Source organism: Protopterus annectens, chromosome 2.part0 (assembly GCF_019279795.1).
Source record: "Protopterus annectens isolate FY-2018-M chromosome 2.part0, PAN1.0, whole genome shotgun sequence".
Classification (NCBI taxonomy): Eukaryota; Metazoa; Chordata; order Ceratodontiformes; family Protopteridae; genus Protopterus; species Protopterus annectens.
Window position 1 is genome coordinate 108,796,129 of NC_056728.1, and position 10,000 is coordinate 108,806,128.

Consider the following 10,000-nt stretch of genomic DNA (forward strand, 5'->3'; position numbering starts at 1 on the left):
AATATGCACAAAATTACAACTGTTTTTTTCTGTTGATTGTATAGTTTTACAAAGTCAAAAGGCTATTCTGAAAACATAAAAACTTAAGAAAAAATGCTGCATTTAATTTATGGTGTTGGAAGTGTTAGCAGAATATCCTGCGCTATGAAGTGCAAATTACTTGGGATCTTTGATCCAGCTCTGTGGCATAGAAGAATGAAGCCCTGACTATGACCCAAATGATCAGAATTTAATTAGTGACTTGAACACTGGAAGACCCAAGCAGTAAGTTGGAAAGGAGTGACTTTTTGTTAGCTCATCCACTATGGCAGGGAGGAAGGGGTTTCTGTCAATGATCTGATATATTCCCAGTAATGGTGGTAATGCTGAAAATTTATGGCAGATTGCTATTAAAATTTGGCTGGAGATGGGGCTGAAACTAACACTACGTGAGATGATGTGCCTGATATCAATAGACCCACCCAGTTAGGGCATTCAAAAACATTGCTGGGTGTGTAGGACAACATATATGATGCTGCCTTCTGTTTTGCTTTGCGTTAGTTCCCCTCCCCAATGCACCAGAGGAGCAGTCCCAGACCCGGGGGGGGTAATACCTTGAGCACTAGGGATAAAATGAAGCAAAAGCATGCAGAACTACACTAACTGATGGTTATCTGTTGGGTGTACAAAGGGGGCCCAAAAAATTTAATCATTTCAATTTTGAACCATATTTATTTACTTACTTGTGTCTGTAGCATAATGACTTCCTGTGCATTTCTGCCTCCAACAGGAAGAGGAGAAAATAAATGTGAAAGTATAAACTGCTCTGTACAGGTAGAAAATGAACTAGATTAAAAGCAGCTTAAAGCAAATACTTTTCTTTCATTTTGTCTTACCACATTATATTTAATTAATCAAGATAACATAAAAAGAGAGTTGTGACAAGTGTTGGTTTGTGTTTATGTAGTAATGTGAAAGTATGCAAATACAAAAGAGCTCTGGCTTAGTTAAGTGTCTGTTAAAGTTTATTTACAAATTTGAAAGTATGTATAAAGTGGAATTCTTTCTGATGATTGAAGTGCTTCATACACCTGTCTTTAACTACAAAGCTACGAACAAGTACATATACTGGTAGTGCATGCCTACACGTGTTTGCTCGATGGTGGCTGTTAATTTAAGTAATGCTGTTTTCCATGGGCTGCAAACTATCACATTTCAGTATGAGACAGCCTGTGCTTCATTAATAAATTTCCCTTAAAGAGCTGAGAAAATTACCTAGATATTTTCAAGGTAAATTTTGACACGTTGAAGTGCATGATACGGGATTATGTTTATCAGTCCCTGACATAACTCTGTTCAACTTATCTGTTTCTTTCTTTTTCTGAGATCTGCTTCTGAACATTTGAGGTTATAACGCACTGCCTGCAATATCACAGCCAATGTCATGGTAGCAGATTGCTTAGTCATAGCAGAATGTCTTTGTTAGATTCAAAATGCTGCTTGTATTTAAAAGAAGCAAAGAAGGAAATACCTATGCTTTTATAATTACAGGTGCATGGAGAAGGATGCAGACACAGAAGGGTAACTCTTATGTGAGAAGGATTATGGTCAGGAGAGAACAAAACATCAAGACAGTAATGCATGGTATAATGCACCAAAATCAGATGGAGCACCATGCAGAAAAGCTCTCCAGAACTATAAGACAGCAATGTCTAAAATACAAATATAATATGAAAAGACAGACAGTATGGATGAGTTGAACACAGTCAGACAAACATTCGAGCATGAAAAGAAATGTCAGTTTGGTACAGATAACATGTTTATACAGCTCATTCTCAGAATGTAGGAGGCAGTAAAAATGAATACATTATTCTCTCTCTACACATAAATAAGGAATGGATGAACCACTGTGAGTGCCACACATGAAAATAAAATAATTATTCTTGGTCAATTAAATATTACATTTACCAGCTGGGGTGCATCAAGATAGGTGTTAAATATAGCTAGCTATCAATTTTTAGCCCCTGTATTGCAAAACATGAGTGAAAATCACATCTTAAGAATATACAACTAGTATACCTGATTATAAGCCATGTAGTTACGAACAATGCACATCAGTTGCTTGGAAATCAAGAAATTAAAAAGAAGCATAAATCAATCAAATGAATAAAGCACTTATACACGAGAATAATGAAGTTTACCTAGACACACACACATTATGTGTGTGTGTGTGTGTGTGTGTGTGTGTGTGTGTGTGTGTGTGTGTGTGTGTGTGTGTGTATGTATGTATGTATGTGTATATATATATATATATATATATATATATATATATATATATATATATATATATATATAGGTCTATTTTGATTCACTGAAAACTTATTTCACTGAATTTCAAAACTCTCACACCAAATCACTGAAAGCTCATTTCACTGAATCACATTTCATTGAATGCAAGTACTGTTGGGCAAATAAAATGTATATGCCTTTTTCCCCACTGTAGTGCAATCCTGGAGTTAGTATATATAGTTAGAGGTGTGGGGGGCTGGATGGGGGGCATAGCCCCTACCTACTTCTGGTTTTATATTGTTAGCTTTCAATGAAATGAGATTCATAAATATAAAAGCTAAGTAGGTGGAGGGGGGCTACACACTCCACACCCCCCCAATGTGGAGGACTGTGCCCCCCACACCACCCTAACTATATATACTAACTCCAGGATTGCACTACAGTGGGAAAAGGGCATATATGTTTTATTTTCCCAACAGTACTTACATTCAGTGAAATTAGTTTTCAGTGAATTAAAGTAGACACAAATATGTGTTTGTTAGTCAAGCAAGGTATAAAAGTCCTGAGAAGTTGAACTCCACTGTTTTAGATGGACACCATTATTTGAAAGACTGTCTTTGTCTGCTGGCCCTTTTCTCTGTGACAGATATTCCACTCAGCTGGAAGTTACTCAAAGCCTGTGGTGGAGGCATGTTCCGCCAAGTAAGAAGCAAGCTCATCTTGTAAGGCACAAGTATATCTTATTGTAAAGACACTATAACACCTTTTGATTTGAGACCTGCAACTGCATACTAAACAAGATGCACTGAACTGTACCACTTAAAACAGATGGCATCTGTTGGTGTGGTGAAGCAGATGCAGGTGACATTGGCTGTCAAGGTTGCTGTACACTTTGAAAAACTGTTGCAGAACAGCTCTACATAACTAAGTCAGTATGTCTGAAGCACTGTTTGATGAAACATGTTTTTCTCAACTGTCCTCAGCTAAAAATATTTTGAGAAGGCATACATCTCAAAGTGTGGCCAAGGCTGACTGTATTCCCACTGAGTATAATGTACTGTGAGGTATGAGGTCATAGGACCTTGGATTTGGTAATATGTCCTGGGATGCAATTTTTTCGACATTGGCCAATTTTTCGAAAAAGATTTGGTGAAACTCTCTTTGAAAAATCTGGCCATCAATCATTTGTCATGGTCTATTGTATCTGTAAGGTGAGGTGGAAACAGCACAGCAAAACAAACTACATGTGCAAACAACTTCAAGATATAAAAACAGCTCCCAGAAGTCAAGTTCATAGGTTCATAGGTATGTAGTAGGGTAGCTGCCCTTGTAGGCCATTTTAAACCTAGCCAATTCCCCTTTTGTGCTCAAATTAACATATGCAATTTGTTTTTTGATTGACCTTAAACATACTATGGCTGATAATTATATATAACCCCTAATTAGAATAAGTGGGGTCATAACATAGATAATTTGAGGAGGCACATGCATGGGCTAAAGCATTTAGGAGCTTCCTCTGTCCATTAGTAGTATAGTGGTCAGTCCTGGGGTAAATTTTCTGTTTCCATCCATAGATCCAAGTTATGCTTGAGTATAAACAGGGATAAAATGTATTTTATGTGGATGGGGAGTCTGTTCCATAGCAGCCGTATCCTATGTGAAATATACCTCTCCATCCAAAGCATTCTGTTGATGTTACAGAAGAGGTTTACATCCCTAGACCACAGATTATGTTAATAGACTCATACATGAGGATATCAAGCCCGTTGCCTAGAGGTTTTCAAAAAGATTGATTGTTATTATCCCATGTAAGTACCTTCTATCCCCTATATAGTTATTAAAATATTTTTGAAGGTATATCACCTTACTATTCTTTATTTGACATTTGTTAACCGGGTTGGTCCAAATTGGACCAAGAGCCCATTTTCAGTGGCAACCTGAGGAGAAAAGCTCCATAGTAATCCAAACAAAAAGATAAGTACAAAGCCATATAAAAATTGAAGGAATGGTGACATAAGACAATACTAAGCAGTTACATAATACAGACTACTGCATTAAGCTTATTCTATCTGTATGGCTGTCATTTTTTGCTGGTTTTGATCTGAGACAGTTAAGAACATAAAGTATTTAGCATAAAAGCTGATGGTGTCCAACATGAAAAGGGTTACGTTTGTCACAAAATCAGATTGTTTGAAAGCCAAGAGTGCTATCCTGCAGCCCCTACCTGTCCTGGTTTGCAATAGTGATTCAGGTATCATCATCTAATTACTCCAGGAAAATTACTGTACAGTAACCTACAGCTGTGAAGCAGAGGAATAAAGCCCTGAGAATGGCCCAGGCAAATTTTGTTTGATTAGTAACTTTGAGGCCTGACAGTGTAGGTAGAGATGGAGTACATGGGATGGTGGTTCCTGCTAGATCCTGTTGCTGCATTTCCACAGATTCTACTGGAATGCTGAGAAGCTGAGACGTGTCAGTATGGAAGGAGCTTGTGCAAATCTCAACTGTCCAGATTTTTGCAGAATGTCCAGATGCTTGACTGTTCCTCATAAAATCTGTGGGTTCTTTTGCAAATCATTGAGGATTGAAGTCACTAAATAATGGCAGGAATTTGAGCGTCAGACTTTATATCCTTCAGAAGATACATGCTAATGCAAAACCTATTTTTCTAGCAATTTTTTAAGTTTAAACGAGCAATATTTAAAATTTGTCACTGATTTTAAACCTTTGTCCCCTCCAATTATATTTGTCTTTGTCCAGATTTCTTGTACTAATAGCTTGAGAGGTATGCCCCCCCCCAAACTGGTGGCAGTAACTCTTGCTGATGCACGCAGAAGAGCATACATTGTTGACAAAGGGGCATAGGCAAAACTTGGTATGATACACCAAGGCTCACATTCTATGAGGTGACTGTTAGGATGCTCATAACAAAACTGTCTGCATAGCTTGGATGCCAGTGAGGGTGCAAGCAACACTGATACCTTCCTGTATGAAGCCCCCACCAGACAACTCTCATCTCATTGGATTTTGAGACTCGACACTACTGGGGAATAAAGGGTGTCCAATAGGAGAAAACTTAATTTCAAGCAGGCAGAGGAAGAAAAGATTTCTAATAAAAATATACTGCACGATACCTGCAGACACTCCTAGAATACTCTCTTTTTATGCACTACCATAGGGTATAAGGTCTTCTAATGAGCTCAGACTACACATTCCTAGATCCTACAAATCATCAGGGTACAGAAGGTTAAGCAATGTCTCTTCTGTAGTGTGGAACACTCTCCTTTGAAACTCTCACTCCTTGGTATTGAATTCACTCTAAAAGCTACAAACAAGGAACTGATAAAAACTTAAAAATCAAGGAGCTTATGCCACCACTGCAGAAACAAACTCAAAAAGTAATCCACTATATAATATGAAGAAACCACCAACAACTACACATTAAAACCAAAACATATTGTATAATCCACAACTAAGCACTTTCATCCCAGGACATGAACGGGACTTCTTCAGAGTTAAATACAGCAAATTTAAATAATATTGATAAAACTCCACCCTCCCCAGATAACTCATCAATCAACAAGTTAATAATTTAATTGAAAAACTTAAACAAACCAAAATTCTTGCATCTAAGTTATAAGCAAAGTAAAAATGTAAAGAAATTACATAATTGATAAAAGTGAAAAAATAAAATAAAATAAAAAAAATACCCACACAATACATGTCAATATTCCTAGCATGTAAGTGCTTTAACTCCAGCAGACTACCAATGGAAGTATAATCAGTAACCTTCTTTGGACCTGTAGCATTGGATTTTAGTTGCCACTCAACCTGTTTAGCTTTGATTCTAATATTTAAAGGCCACAATCTGAAATCATTGTCAAGGACATCTACAGTAAAAAAAAAAATAAAAAAAAAAATACGCCCTTCATTTTTCTGAATATGTCTCTATAATGTGTTCTTTTATTCTTGTTTTTTTTATTTCTCTTATATGTTCATAGATTGTATCGTTGATGGCCCTTTCAGTTTTACCTATATAAAATGACCTGTACACCTGACATAAGGCCAAATAGACCACCATTTTTGTTTCACACTTACATTTCATGGGATACTTAATGGAACTCACCCCGTTTAAGCAGACATATTCACCTTCTAAAACAGAAGGGCACTGGGAACAATGCCCACATTTGGACATTCCCTGGTATGTGTAGTGGACGTCATAGATGCACCTCTCTGTTCTAAAAATTTCTTGATTCTCCAATGCCTTCTAAAAATCACTGTGGGGGGCCTTCCAATCCTATCCAAGTCCATGCTACCTATGTCAAAAATCTTCCAGTTACTAAATAAAATGTGCCTTATAATATATGCATCATTGCTATAACTGAGGATACAACCTCCTTGGAATTGCTTGTTATTTGGTTTGTCCATTGACAAAGCATTACATCCCACTCGTAACAAAGACTTATAAATCCCTTTTTTTCCTTTTGTCATAAATCTCCATTGGTACCCTCTATTTAGTAACATTGTTCTTAATTCTTTTACTTTCATCAAAGAATGTCTCCAAAGAGGAGATTATTCTTGCTAATCTAACTAATTGTCCCTTGAAAAGGGACTTAACTGGTGTAGTGGGTAGCAACTATCATAATAAAGCAGTGAGTTTAAATAAGTGGGCTTCTTATATAAATTTGACATGAAATACCTATTTTTATGGCCAGTAATAATCTCCACATCCAAATAACAATTTATTTTCATAAGACTTGTTTAAAGTAAATCTCAGAAAACTGGTTAAATTGCTTATATATTTAAAGTATTTATGTAACCTCTTTTATGAGTCTTTCCAAATATAGCACAATATTATCCAAAAAATACCTATAAAGCATCAAGGTGTCCTTGAACTCAGAATTAAAAACAACTGTTTTTCCCACCATGCTAAAACTATATTAGCAAAAATGGGGACACAGGCTGCACCCATTGCAACCCTTATTTTGTCTAAAAATAGTTCGCTCAAACCAAATGAAATTATTGTCCAAAATCATCTCCATCAAATGTATAAGGATTGCTCAATGTATCTTCTGAGATAGGAAGTCATAAAACCAATCAACCCCAACTTGGTGAGGAATAACTGAAAACAAATCCCTCACATCTATTGTCACTAACAGCAGTTGTTCATGGTAGAGGAACTGTGTACTTTAGTCAAAAAGTCCCATAAGTCCTTGAAAAAAAAAACTATATATATATATATATAGATTCACTTCATAATCTCAAAATACTGAAGTTTTCAGTTTTTTGAGACCATGAAATCGAATCCACACAACACCGAAACACCAAAACCACGAAACCCAATACCGCATAATTCAAAACACCTAAAACACAGCACACACTAAACCACACATATACCACAACACCCCCATTACAACATAAACAAACAAAACAACACACATCCACAAACGCACCCCCCACACCCCCTACTTATATATACTAACTCTGAGATTGCACAAACAGTAAACAAAAGCAAACACACGCACACATTCTACAGTCCCTCACACATACATTACACATATCAGCACACTCACATACACTCAAACTCCCACCCAAAACCCTCACAAAACACTCACTTACCTGACATAACACCTAAATCCACATACGGCACTGCACACCATCCACATACCATCCCGGACATTACTTAGCGTAAAGCCATAACTCCAAATATGAGATATTCGAATTCGTGATTACGCACTTTCGCTATTTTCAAACTTCGACTTTATAGTCTCGAGATACTGAAATTCAACATTTCAGTATTTCGATATATATATATATATATATATATATATATATATATATATATATATATATATATATATATAAAATTCCACTTGTAGTACCTTTTTGAGTTTTAAATCTACAAATTTAGACATACGATAAGTCTTTGATCCCTTAGCATCCACAATAGGCTGCAAAGGGGGATCAAGAATATTTTTATGTATTTTTGGTATCCCAAAATTACCAGGGATATGACGGCAGTCTATATTCATAAGGAATACTCACTTTCTGGTATATAAACCTGCATTAACAAATCATACAGGACAATGCCAGTTTTAGAGTAAGCAATATTTAATCAGTTCCTTGAACTTTCTTCATAAGTTTCCGACAATTATATACTTTCCATTCTAACATTATAATCAATTGTATACATCACTGCCAGCCCACCACTTTTATCTGGTTTCATAACCCTTAAGTTCTTATTACAACTCATCACTTTAAGTAGTTTCCATTCTTCTTGCATAGTGCTATTATTATAATTTACTTTAAAATTCTTAAATAGTGAACTAATATCACTCTTGCACATTTTTTAAAACAAAAAGATGATGGAGTGAAGAGAGGGATTGTAAATACTGGGTCTCTTAACTGTCTCTACAGAACCTTCAAAAGAATTGTTGTCATTCAATAATAACCTTAGGTTCAATTTCCTAGTGAAAAGTTTCAAATCTACTAATATTTCAGTCAATCTGCTTTTTCTAGAGGGTACAAACATCATACCTTCTTCAAAGAAGTTTGCATGTTTTGCACTAAAACTAACCAAACTTAAATTGTAAATAGTAAAATCCCCCTTCTCGTTTCTTACAGTGATGGATAGTTCTTCTGACTGTGTTTGTTATTCCCTGCTTTCTTCTTCTGTAATTGGGGTAATGGGGGTTGTTGCTCATCATTGTGAAGCACTGGGGAGATGTGCTGCTGCAGTAACCTCTCGGACCTTTGAGGAAGTGCCACCTCTAAAGGGGGTTCATTATGAAAGTTACCCTCCTAGTAGGTGGATCTGAGCTGTTTTGCATTACCTAGCTATCATATTATACATGGAACCAAAATGTTTTGCCTTAGCTAGCTATCATACTATACGTGGAACTGAACTGTTTTGCATTAGGTAGCTATCATACTATATGGGGAACTGAACTGTTTTGCATTAGCTAGCTATCATACTATACGTGGAGCTGAACTGATTTGCATTAGCTAGCTATCATACTATACATGGAACCAAACTGTTTTGCCTTAGCTAGCTATCATGCTATATGTGGAACTGAACTGTTTTGCTTTAGGTAGCGATCATACTATATGTGGAACTGAACTGTTTTGCATTAGCTAGCTATCATACTATACGTGGAGCTGAACTGATTTGCATTAGCTAGCTATCATACTATACATGGAACTGAACTGTTTTGCATTAGCTAGCTATCATACTATACGTGGAACCAAACTGTTTTACATTAGCTAGCTATCATACTATACATGGAACCAAACTGTTTTACATTAGCTAGCTATCATACTATACATGGAACTGAACTGTTTTGCATTAGGTAGCTATCATACTATACATGGAACTGAACTGTTTTGCATTAACTAGCTATCATACTATACGTGGAACTGAACTGTTTTGCATTAGCTAGCTATCATACTATACATGGAACCAAACTGTTTTGCCTTAGCTAGCTATCATGCTATATGTGGAACTGAACTGTTTTACATTAGGTAGCTATCATACTATATGTGGAACTGAACTGTTTTGCATTAGCTAGCTATCATACTATACATGGAGCTGAACTGATTTGCATTAGCTAGCTATCATACTATACATGGAACTGAACTGTTTTGCATTAGCTAGCTATCATACTATACGTGGAACCAAACTGTTTTACATTAGCTAGCTATCATACTATACATGGAACCAAACTGTTTTACA